The sequence below is a fragment of the Podarcis raffonei genome, chromosome 2, assembly GCF_027172205.1.
Source record: "Podarcis raffonei isolate rPodRaf1 chromosome 2, rPodRaf1.pri, whole genome shotgun sequence".
NCBI classification, from domain to species: Eukaryota; Metazoa; Chordata; class Lepidosauria; order Squamata; family Lacertidae; genus Podarcis; species Podarcis raffonei.
The window spans coordinates 42,221,999-42,235,034 of record NC_070603.1 but is presented as its reverse complement, the minus strand read 5'-3'; positions in this window follow the sequence as shown (position 1 = coordinate 42,235,034).

Here is a 13,036-nt window from a genome sequence, read left to right as displayed (position 1 = left end):
TAAGGGATGTGTGGATGCCCATAGAGAGGAAACAGAGGAATCACACTCAGCAGAATGCTCATTTTACTCCCCATTTTGTGGCTCTCCACGTGAAATATATTAACAACCTTGCTTTCTGCGTTAATCAGCACTATAGCCAATTCATTAGCTAATACTGATCTGTCTTTGGTGTTTTTCTATTCCAAAAAGGTCTGCGCTGCTGGCTTCCTGACATATTTTCGGAATCATAGTTATAGTTGTGTTTTTTATCTCCTTCATTAATTCAGTCCTACGGGCCAATCTTTGGTTTAATAATTTCTGGTGCATGGCTATAATTATATAGATTTCTTTGTTTTATTATAGATGCTGTTGTAGGATTCGAACCTCCCCCTGTTCCATTTGCTGAAAGGGTAGCAAGTTGCAAAAAAAGCCCAGTATACAATATTGCTGCCAGCTCAGTTCAAGGATAGACCAAACTGCCCGGCTTCCTTTGTGCTACCCCAGGCTATTATATTCTTTGGGGGGTGAGATTCTGTCTGTCTCCCATACCTTCACCTTAGTACCTTATTGTGAGGCTGGGAATCTGAGTTGGGAAACAAAAGGATGAGCCTGGAGGTTATACTACCGTTTTATTTGGGGAGATTTTCAATTAAAAAGGTTTATGGGTCACTGACTGGAATCCCCTCTCTGTCAATATATCTGCAAAATGAGTAGGTAATGAGAGGAATCATTACTGTGCTCAACCCCCTGTGGAATGAGTTCAGGCCCCAACAGCTCAGCCTCTCCCTCCCATGCAAAATGACAGTTGAAAGTCAAGACGGTCAACCGACGTGACCGACAGCAGGGGTAGTAGCTGACAAAAGCAGAAGGAAAGCACCCTTCCTGGCTGCAAGGAGTGAACTTCATATGCAATTAACTTCTGTGGAAAGTCAAGAATGTGTTTGTGCCTATAATGGGAAAGCTCCTGAGGCTGCAGCCCCAAGCATGCATTGGGAGTTAAAATACCGCTGTAGTTTGTGGGACGTGCGCCAAGGTAATCATAGCATTGTAAAAAAAAATGGGTATGTTATGAATGTAGTTCCTGTTGTGGGATGTGAAACACAAGAGCAGTCAATTACAACATTCCTAGAGTGTACATATTTAGACATGGGGAGGGATGTTTGTCCAGCCAGCACTTAAACTTCCTGTTTCCCTCTGGGCTGAGACAGACTTCCTCCGCATGTGACTAGAGGTGGGTGTGGCCTCACCTGTGCAGGTAATGATAAAAGCACAGGGCAGGGGCAGCCATCTCTCTCTTACCTCTTCATCTTCTTCCAAGCAACATCTACTGAGTGAAAGATGCTCTCTTGGCTCCCAGCCAAGAGAGGACAAAGGGACTATCTTCTTATAAGATAGATTACAAATGTATATTACTTCACTAAGCCTAAGTCCGCCTTCTGGGATCTGATTGTGAACAGAATGTGAGTAAACTCTTTTCATACTTTTGTAAAGAACTGTGTCATGTCTTCTATTTTAAGAGGGAATAAGGGGAAATTACCAGAGTGATTATTATAGAGGCTTAAGCAAGCCTGAGCAAACGCTGCCATTGCAAACTTAAAATAAAGGGAAATGTTTTACTCTGCTGATATTTTGGGAACTTGTTAACACAAGTTGGATAAGGATATAATCAGACAATATATCCTCTCCTGCATCCCTGAACATTCCCACACCTGTGTGGAGTGGCTCAACCTTATAGCGGTATTTCTTTAAAATATCTAGAAAGTAGCGCAGGTGCCACTGGAAGCAGAGTTTGCATGATGACACATGTATGAAGGAGGCACATGGTGACAGCTAAAATACCGTATTTTTTCGTGTATAACATGCGCCCGTGTATAAGACTCCCCCTTTTGGGGGGGGACTCCAAATTGAGAAAATGAGAGGGACACTGCCCAAACTTGTTCCGTTTTTTGGGAGGGGGGGTTGCCAAAAATCGCTCATCTGCAGGAATGCCACAGTCAATCGCAGCACATCAATGAAGCCACCAATTGTCTGCACGCTCGCCAAAAGCAAGCGACTATCGCCCGCCCAATTGCCGCAGCGGCTAATAGCCAGCAGACCTTGCCACACCGACCAATCACCCAAAAAAACGCTCCACTATCCGTGTATAGACAGCCCCCTATTTTTAGCATAATTTTTAATTTAAAAAACCTCGTCTTATACACGGAAAAATACAGTAAATGGTGCAATGCTATGGGAAGTTGACCCATCTTCCTCGAGTTTTTGCATACAAGGCCTTAGGTAGGCCTGTGTGGTCCACTGCCCTTCTACTGCCATTGACCATTCTGCCTGGAATAACAGCTAATTCATTTTGTAGTCGTACAAATAGTGGTTTGGAATTCAGTGTGTCAGCCAGCCAGCCATTCTCCACCTCCATCACCGCAGACACTCGGTAATCCAAAATTACCTCAGAGTTTACCAAAATGCACGCTATCTGCACATTTAAGGCAGTCCGGAAGCTGCAACTAGTGCAGAATGCTGCTGCCAGGGAGCAATGTTTGTGAGACTGTTAGATGGAATCACATGACACAGATCCTGAAAGCACTGCACTACCTGCCTGCAAGCTACAAACCCATTTCAAGCTGTTGGTACTGGTGGAAAATCCCTATATGTCTTAGGAAGACCCAAGTTCTTAAAGGAGTTGTCTCCTGCACCGAAATACCTACCAGCCCAGCAAGGGAAGGCCTTTTTCATTATCTTGCCAACAGGCTTGATGATGACACAGATCAGAGCTTTCTCTGTTGTGGCCCTATTGTGGAATTCCCTCCTCATGGAAGTTTGGCTGTCCCCCACGTTTCTTTTTTTCAGATGTCAGCTGCTGACATATTTGTTCATCCGGGCATTTCAGAGATGGGCCTGAACTGAATTTAGTGCCCTTTTCGACTATATTGCTTTTAAGGTGTTTTCATTATTGTTGTAAATGATGGCATTTTTACTGAATTGTGCACAGCCCTGTGCTCCTTTTGAAGGAAGGGTGGTATGTAACCTTAATTTTTCAAAAAAAAAATTAAGAGTCCCCTAGTTTTTTGGCCTCCTATGTGACATTCTGCCCCCACCCCAAAAACCATGTCCATGCAGTGTATGATCCTGAATTTGACTAAACTGGGCTGCTTTTAAAGTTCTAGCGAGGAATGAAGGAGTGGACTGATTTGCGATTGCAGCTGCGCTTTCTAGCGTTGTAACAGTCAGCTCATATGCTAAATGCATGCTAGTCATTACTCATTATTAATCTAACTAATTGACAGTCTCCGGCATGCACCTGACCTATCACTGCAGCAGATGTTGTCTTGGGCTAATCTATTGTTCTGTGGTTAAATGTTAGGAATATTTGGAAGATGTACAAAATATTTACCTTGTGAATTAACCTCACTGTTTATTTTACATCTCTGGTAGCAATTAATTAACAGCTTGTCCTGACTGGGGGAAGGTGCTGCATTTGAATCTCAGCTGGTATTGAAACAACACTTTCAGGTTCATGTTAACAAACCTGCCAATGAATTTAACAAAAGTATTATTCACAGCTTATGTGAGGGGGAATATTGGTAGGTTCCAAACCAGTTTATGCTTTAGGCTATACTTCTTATCGGGTCAAAAATTATGGGTAAAATAAGCTAACAAGCTCAAGTCATACATCTCTCCTAATCACCAGCTTCATGTTATTTACTGTAATTTTTCAACCAGCACCTTCAACATTCCATGACTCACTTACCCTTAATATTCCACAGTGTCCTGCACCTGTAGCCTACCTGGCAGCAAGCCTGTAGGCCAAGTCCAAACTTTACAGTTTGAGGGTTGATCCACACAAGCCCAAAGGAAGCGATGTTCAGGGTCAATCCAGGTAGCCAAGTCCAAAGTTCAGCAGTCAGGATACAGTCCTGTGTCAGACTTGAGCACAGTCCCATATAGGCCCGGGAGCATACAAATCAAGGTCCATCAGCATGAGGAGTTGAGGAGACATAACACCTCAACTCTGCTTCCCTTTGGTATTTTTGCACACTGGTTGTGGCATCTGGGCTTGACGAGGCCTGTCCTGAGGCAACTCCAGCTGAGAAATCACACACTCCCTCCCAGAGCTAACAAGCCCCACCTGGCTAGCTAGGGAGCTGGGTTGTGGGCCCTTGCCTTTCCATAGTTGTCCCTCCGTTGGGCATTTAGTGTCACCAGTCCAATGCTGTGGAACATTCTTCTAGCAGAGATTTGGCAGGTGGCCTTGCCCTTTAACTTTCAGGTGCCTGTTAAAAGACTCCTTTGATGCTAAGAGTCCTGTTCTGTCCTGAAACTTCTCTCAATCTGGATATTATAAACAAAACTCCACAAAGCTCTCAGATGTGTATTTTATTGAAGTTGACAAGGCACATGCAGTATTTGCCCACATTCCAGTAGGCTGTTCTTTTGGCTCTGGGATGTGGTTAGGAAGCTCTTTAGGAAGTTCTGTAAGAAGGAGTGAGTTTACCCCTCTTCCTGGACTTGCAAGAACTAAACAGAACTAGGTTGCAAAAGAGAGGGAGACGATTTATGCGCTCTGGGCAGAGCCCATAGAAACTTGAATATTACTGTGCCTTCATTTCCCAGCCTGCCTTGAGGTCTAGAGTACTTTTTCTTAAAGGAGCAGCTTTATTATTCCTTGTACTGTACCTAATACTAATACACAGGTTTGCTATGACTAACTAACTGAACCCTGAGGGAGCAGAACAAGGGCTTTGCAGTTGTTTAAATTGGTTAGCCAATCACATTAATACAGTAATTATTTGTATTTTTAATGATGTTTTATATTTTAATGGTGGATACTGCCCTGACATTTTATGATATATGGCGGTGGTTGTGGGGGGGGATGTACATACACACAGAGAGAGAGACAGAGAGAGAGAGAGTGTGTGTGCAGGGACATAGGTGGCACTGTGGTCTAAGCCACTGAGCCTCTTGGGCTTGCCAATCGGAAGGTTGGCGGTTTGAATCCCTGTGATAAGCTGAGCTCCCATTGCTCTGTCCCAGCTTCTGCCAACCTAGTAGTTCAAAAGCACACCAGTGCAAGTAGATAAACAGGTGCTGCTGCAGCCAGCAAGGTAAACAGTGTTTCCATGCACTCTGGCTTCCATCAAGGTGTCCCATTGCACCAGAAGCAGTTTAGTCCTACTGGCCACATGACCCAGAAAGCTGTCTATGGACAAATGCCAGCTCCCTTGGCCTGAAGCGAGATGAGTGCCACACCCCATAGTCGCCTTTGACTGGACTTAACCGTCCAGGGCTCCTTTACCTTTTTTACACACACACTTCCCAGGGTATCCTATTATTGGTCTCTTCCTAGCCTTGAAGGCAGGTCCTCTGTTGTTCAGGTAGAGTGTCTGACAGAGAACATATCCCATCCTGTCTATAATTCCCCAGGGATTTCCTTGGGTTTCTCTCCCTTCCTCTCTGCAGATGCAGCAGGCAATGGGAATGTGTCACACAGGTTTGAAGGGAGCTTTGGGTGGCAGGATTTTTCTCAACATTAATCAAAATGGGCTTTGTGGCCTACCATGTCAGGATATCTGCTTTAATATTGTGAGGCAGGTGAGCAAAGCTCAGAGGAGCTTATACACCATGCTCCAGTCCCAGCTGCTGACATACTGCAGGCTCTGTTTAAAGCTGTGGAAATTTCAGCCCAGATCTGCAATTTGGATAAAGAAAGGGGGGCGAGGGAGATATATTTCATTGAACCTTTTCTGTTTGTGTGTTATAAATATTTTATTCCACCCTTCAGTCATATTCCCACAGTGGCTTACAGGAGAAATAAAACAATTAAAAATGTAAAAACAAAAAAGCCCCACATGCACCGGGAAAGTCACAACATCATAAAAACAGTTGGCAGGATTAAAATGTCTCAGGCATGGCCTCTGTAAACAAGATGTAAACAAACCTAGTACTTTGTATCTCCAGAGTTAGGCCTCCCCCTCCAAAAAAAAACACCCCCCCAACATGTACGGTTTAATGGAACTGAGGGCAGAGCAACACCACACATTTAAAGCGCACAACTTCTCACAAATAATCCTTGAAACTGTAGCTCACCCTCACAGACTGTAACTCACCCTTAACAAACTACAGTTCCCATAATTATTGGTGCATTTTTGTGTTTGTGTACTTTAAATGCAGGGGGGGGTGCAACCCTTGTGTAGATAGCTATGTATGACCTCACTTCAAAATGTGCTCAGTCAGCCCCATTGCACTTGAGGGCCCTCCTAGACATTTTGCAGAGGGGCCCTAGACTCCTCCCTCAAATCCTGCCCTGATGTTCACCTCAACTGTAATTCAAGAGACACAGGCCAGAAGCCATCACCACAGTCGTCTTAACACATAGTTTGAGCCTGGCATACCATCCCATTATCCCTTTCTCTAGCCCTCAAGCAGCAGTCTTTCCTCTTTTATTTATTCCCTCCTTCTTGTCTCACAGTAAACCCAGAAGAATACAGGGGTGTTTTATTTTTATTATTTTTTTCTACCCTGAGTGTTTGGAAAGTTAATACCTTTTAAAAATCTGCCCGTAATCTCATAAATATAAATTACAGTATTGTGCAGAGTCACAAAGGTGCAAAGAAAGCAGGGCAGCTAAATCCTACATGCATTTCACTGGCCTTTTAAGGCGCACGGCAATCCTTGATGTACAGCACTAGAGATTACACACACTGATGTGTGCTGCATGCATGATGTACTCATTGGGACAGAGGGAGGGAGGGAGGGAGGGAAGGACTCTCTGCTGCCGTGGTCCTCTCACAGCCTGATTGCTCCTTGCCCAGGGCTGCGGCATGGCTGGAACTGTTTGGCAATCATCCTGGCCCTTACTGACATCATCGATGGTCTCCCCTTCGCACGCATGGCTGGAAGCACGAAGACAGTGCTGGTGGGCTAGTTCAGAATTTCTGTACTACACTGCAGCTGGACTGCAGTTTTCAGACTGTTGTCCTTGGATGTTTTTGAGATGTAAATGCCTGGGTTTTTCTTGTTTAATTTGTGCAGCGGGTGCCTGTTTTCTATGCTGTTCCTGGATATGGTCCTGTCTTGAATGTGTCCTGGGCCTGATTGCAATTTGCCCTGCTGCCATAGCTGCAGCTCAAACCCCATCTAACCTCTGGCAATCAGGAAATGTGATTTGTTGCTCCCACCACTTCCCCCCCCCAAAAAAGGAGTCCCCTCACTCATTCCCCACCCTCGTTTTAATTTGTTCCAAGATCTTGACAGCATTTAACTCAGGAGTAACATGGGTTAGCCTTGGAACAGCTGAAGCAAAATACCTTTGAGTATCGGAGCCAACTCCTCAGGCTGAGGTGCCTTCAGCCCCCTCCCCCCTAAAATATTTGAGGGGGCCAGCCCCCCCAAGTTGCCATTCAAATGGTGTGCATGCACCACATCATGTGATTGATTAGGCAGGGTGGGGCTCCCCCGCCCCATATTTTATTCAAGTTGGCACCCCTGCCTCTAAACAATTGCTTCCCCACAGGCAGCTGCAATCTCACAGTGCATTGTTCATGCAGGTTTTTGAGCAAGCAGTCAGTGCCTGCAGCCTTTTCTCTCCACATCCTCTCCCAATTTCCTGCACAGTAGATGAAGATACTTCGTCATGTTTTAACATGGCTGCACTCACACCAGGGGCTGGAGTCAACTAAATACTTGTGCTAGCAGGAACGAGCTCAATATGTCCTACTAGTGCAATAGGGCTTCCCCCCTCTCCTTGCCCCATGCACACTCTGTCCATCAGCTCTGTGGGGAGAAGTTTGCACGCAGAATTTTTTGCCATGACGGAACACTCACCTTGACTTGGAGTTGAATTCCACTGCACACATTTACAATAAAGCACACGACTTCCCCCAAAGAATCCTGAAGACTAACATTGTGTTAAGGGTGCTTGGAATTGTAGCTCTGTGAGAGGTTAGCTATAGTTGCTGGGATTCTTTGCTATAATGTATGGTGAGTAGCCAGCCAAAGTCTACAGACTTGGTGGCTACAGACCATTGTTGTCTAGTAGCCATCGATAGCCCTCTCCTTGGTGAGTTTGTCTAACCAACCAAGTTGGTAGCCATCATTGCCTCCTGAGGCTTACTGTAACTATGCATGAAGAAGAACGTACTTTCTCTTTATCTGTGAGCTTTTTATCTCTGAACTGAGATTGCGCTGTAAAAAACCTTACATGAAGGAAACAACATCCATAGAACTCTTGAGCAAAACCGATCTGAATGAAAGTGATGGGGAAGCATGATGGCCTCAGAAATCAATTGTCTACCGCTTAATGTTTCTGTGTGGGCTACTTGGGTATTCTGTGGTCACCCCTCATTAGTGTACCTGCCCTATGGACTGAGATAAATGGATCTTTAGCTATATGTGGAGTGGGCTGGGGGCGATTGACTATACTGAATCAATACAGTGACTCACTTTGTTTGGTTGTGATATTGAAAAGTTTTGCTTCTCAATCCATCCAAATATAATAATCCATACGAGAAATTGCACTCTAATTGACACAGGATTATTTACATCATGTGACACTTGATACTTAGGCTAAATTGCTAGGAGACTTTCCCATCTAATTAGGTCCTGAAACACGGCGGAGCTGTTAAGGTAATCGTGATCAAATGTTGCCAAGCTGTCTTAAAACATTAAAGAAACCTTTTGATTTCCAGAAATCCATTACTGGGAAGACATCTGTGCTCTGTGCTCAGTCCGTGCGAATGAGGCTGAGCCTAGCACCGGCTGGCATGGCTCTCTAATATGCTGACGACACTCGCTACTCTCTGCTAATACAGGATTAGCATTCGCTTATGAAGTCCCACTGCCTTTGAAATGCAGCCTTAATTAAAAAATGTTCCAGTTGCTAAAGAGAGCAGTGGAATGTTTCACAATGCCTTTTGAGAAGTTGCTCAGGAAAGTTCCAGAACGTGATGGATGGAGAAAGTTTTGAGTATGCTTGGATACCAGTCCACAGCCCTATAAGGAGTTCAAGAAGGAAATACAGTGGTACCTCGGGTTACATATGCTTCAGGTTACATACACTTCAGGTTACAGACTCTGCTAACCCAGAAATAGTGCTTCAGGTTAAGAACTTTGCTTCAGGATGAGAACAGAAACCGTGCTCCGGCAGCAGGAGGCACCATTAGCTAAAGTGGTGCTTCAGGTTAAGAACAGTTTCAGGTTAAGTACGGACCTCCGGAACGAATTAAGTACTTAACCTGAGGTACCACTGTAAGGGCAAATACTTAGAATCATTTGTGTTTCCTCAGAAGAAAGTCTTACTGGCTTGTATCTAATGCTAGTCCTGCTTCAGGGTGAATCCACTGAAATGACTAACTTGGGACCATTCATTTCAATGGGTCTACTCTGAGTAGGACAACCCATTGAATTCAACCAGTTGCATGCAACTTTCTCCTCACTTTTTTTTTTACGAACAAAAAGCAGCCTGGGGGAAGAGGATGCAAGGGTTAAACTGAGAAAACACTATGGGGAGGGGCTGCTTAATTAATTTCCGTCTGGGTGTTTTTCCATTCAGAATTGACCACAGCTCCCTTCCCTACCCTGAGTAGAAAGGAAGCTGGAGGAGGGGGAAGGAACGACAGCCTTTGATAGACCAGAGGGTAAGCAGACTCCTGCTTGCACTTAAACTCATAGCCTCCTGGGACTCCATTATTTTAGCTGCCAGTCTGCACTGAGCCACTCTGCACATAATCAGGGGCTGACTTGATTTTCACAGGGTTTCTGGTGGCATGGGCACAGAGGTGGAGCTAGCACACATGCTGTGCGCCCAGAGGCGGGGCTAGCAGCTCGTGGGGCCATGGCAAGCATCCCAGGGGCACAGCGAGCGGCGAGCGTCCCAGGGGGTGGCATGGCAATGTCACCCCCCCCATAAGGGATGACACCCGGGGCAGGCAGCAGCCACAGCAGCCCCCTTTCTCCGCCAGTGCATGGGCAGCATCTGTGCATGCCCATCTTGAACACACTTAAACAGGACGCTGCCTGAAATCAAGACAGACTCTTGGCCTATCTAGCTCAGCACTGTCCACAGTGGCTGCAAGTTTCAAACAAGAAGTCTCTCTCAGCCCTAACTAGCCCTTGCTGCATATGTGGTCAGAAGCAGAGCCAGTGGATGCAATCCTAATTTTGTCCCATATGCACATGTTGACTGAAGGTGCAAAGCAAACAAAAAGCTGCCTATGGATATCAGAAGTCAGCAGAGCTTACCTAGGTTTGAAATCGGCACAACATGGATCATCACCCTGGACTTGAAATCCTATCATCATAGTGTCCTCTAAGATAAATATGCAAAATGTTACTTGGATGCACTGCTCCATTTTTTCCTTCTAATTAATTAATTCTTACATTTATATACCACTTTTCCCTCCAAGGAGCTCAAAGCAGAGCACGTGGTTCTTCCTTCCTCATTTTATCCTCACAGCAACCCTGTGAGGCTGATTAGGCTGAGAGACAACGACTGGTCCAAGGTCACCCAGTGAGCATTATGGCTGAGTGAATATTTGAACCCTGGTCTCCCAAGTCCTGGCACGACACCCTAACCACTGCACCACACTGTGTAAGCTGCTCCAGCTGTGGGCAACAGGAACCTCAATGAGTAAGTTAAGCAAGTAACAAATGTTGCACAAGGTGAAATAATAAGTGCAAGGGAGAGAGAGAGAGAGCGCAGACCTTAAGAACTACTGTGTACTGATATAGCAATGGGGACAGCTCATTTCCATTTTGAAACGATTTTGCTTTAGGTGTTTCAAGCCTAACAGGAAAAGCAAGAAAGCCCATCTTCTCCATGAATCCACAACATTGAACATATGCACTCATTTTTGCTTTCATTTCATTTCAAGAGCCTTGGAACATCTCTGCCTACTTTCTGCAAATGCCAAACCACACAATAATTAATTGCACAGAGTTGGGGGTGTTTTGTGTTTTTTTAGTTGTTGTTTTTTTTGGAGATTTGTTGCCAATTCCACTTGAAGTTACCAGCAATTTTAAGAGTAATTGCCTTCTTCATAACATGCACTTTTTAGATTGCATGACAATGCTCCAGCTTCAAAGACAGAAATAATTGCATAATTACTCCACTGGGGCATACAGGAAGCTTGGTAGTCATATGCCTATCATTGCAGACTGCTAGTAATTAGCTGGTGCCTAAGTGGTCATTAATAAGAGATATTGTATAGTCCTATTCAGCACTACCAAATAATTACTGGTGCTGTGTTTTCTCCCCCAAATGTATGCATAGGCTGCTCTAAGAAACTATCCAGAATGCTTCAATTTCAGTAACATCTGGTGATCTGTTTGATGCAGAGAAGGGAGAAGGCTATAATTAAAGTTTCAAGTACATTATGAATATTTACTCTACAGTGCTCCTGGCAAGCCGTATGAGTAGAAAGAAGACCTTCTCTTTGGCTTGAGAACATATTGAGAGAAGACCTCTCCTGAAGAGATGTCAGTCTGAAAGACAACGCCAAGAGCTTAGCTCACACTTTCCCTCCACAAATTGCTCCCCCCCCTGCAGTCACACTTAAGAAACTGCCATTCTGTAGGAAGCTGTTTTTTTGTGAATGGGTACATCATATGCTGAACTGCCCTCCCACTCCATGTCTGCCCTATGTTTAATGTTGAAGTATTGCCTGGTAAAATAAATGATGGAACAGCCAAGCAGATGATGATGTCCCACTTGCAAGAACTGTGGATCTCCTTATGGATCACTGCCAGAAGGTGACTAACCAAGTCACCTGATTAGAACAAGATCCAGTGCTGTCAGTCTGAGCAAGATAAAAACAGTCCCACTCTTCTAGCCCCAGGATGAAACCCCAGGACTTTCTACAAAGTACCTGGCCAGGTTGCTAAAACAGACTGACATTTCTGCTCCCTGCCATCTGCCCCATCAAGTGTGGTCAATGGCTAGGAATGATGGGAGTTGTAGTTCAGCAACATCTGGAAGGCCAAAGGTTCCAAAGCCTGTTCTGATGGATGTTGAGGACTGCATCTACCCATACAGATGGCAGCCATTTTGTGCACGTTCAAATGAATTGTGACCGCTGATGAGCATGCCATTTTGTCCCCAGATGCCAACAACAACAGGTTGCCCAAAGGAAAGGCCTCAGTTGCTATCTGTGTGCTTCCATTGCCATTTCCACATGAGTCGATTGACATGAGTTGCAGCCCCACCCTGCATAATCGATCACATGATGTGGCGCGCGCACACACACCATTTGAATGGCAATGCCCATCAACTTTGTGGGGGCCCAGCCCCCTCTAATATTTTATTGGGGGGAGGCAAAGGGACCTTGGTCCCTAGGAATTGGCTCCTATGATGAGGGGTGTGGTATCAGACAATCAGGGCCAGTATCTGTTGTGATCCCACCCCTGCCATAGGTTTTGTCTATGTTCGCCTCGAAATCAGGGAGATTCTCCCTGTCGTTATCAAAGCACCCCATCCCTGAGTTCGGATCCACTTCCATGGGAAGCTCCATAGGCAAGTTTGAAATCCTATATCTGATTAGAGTACAAGCCAGGTTTGTCTGCCACTTGTCAACTTAACTTTTTCCTTCTCCTGAGCTGGATAATGCAGCCATGTAAGGAGTGTGCCGGTGTGCACAGAAATATATGCTTCCAATGTGATCTGCATGATATTGCATCTCAGTGGAAAAGTTGGCAGCTTCCATTGGTGCACATTTTTTGCATAGCACGACATCAGGAGCGCACACTCTGTCCCCCGCCTGAGACACCCAGCCCCCTTGTCAGCTGTGCCTACACTTCTAGCCATTAATACAGCAAGGGTGAATGATTAGCCAAGTTTTCATTAGCACTTTGCTCCCTTTCCCAGGCACTCCTTAGACAGTGTAATAAATGGGCCGCTGGCAGCTCATAGGGTTCGTCACTGTTTTGCCTGCTCTTCCTTTTCATATTTAGTCTCTGTGACCTTGTCAGCACTTCATCCGTTCCACCTGGCAATTTGCAAATGGAGAGAAACATCCATTTATAAAACGCAACTCATTTCTTCCAAACGTGGCTGGCTTCAAAGAATCTC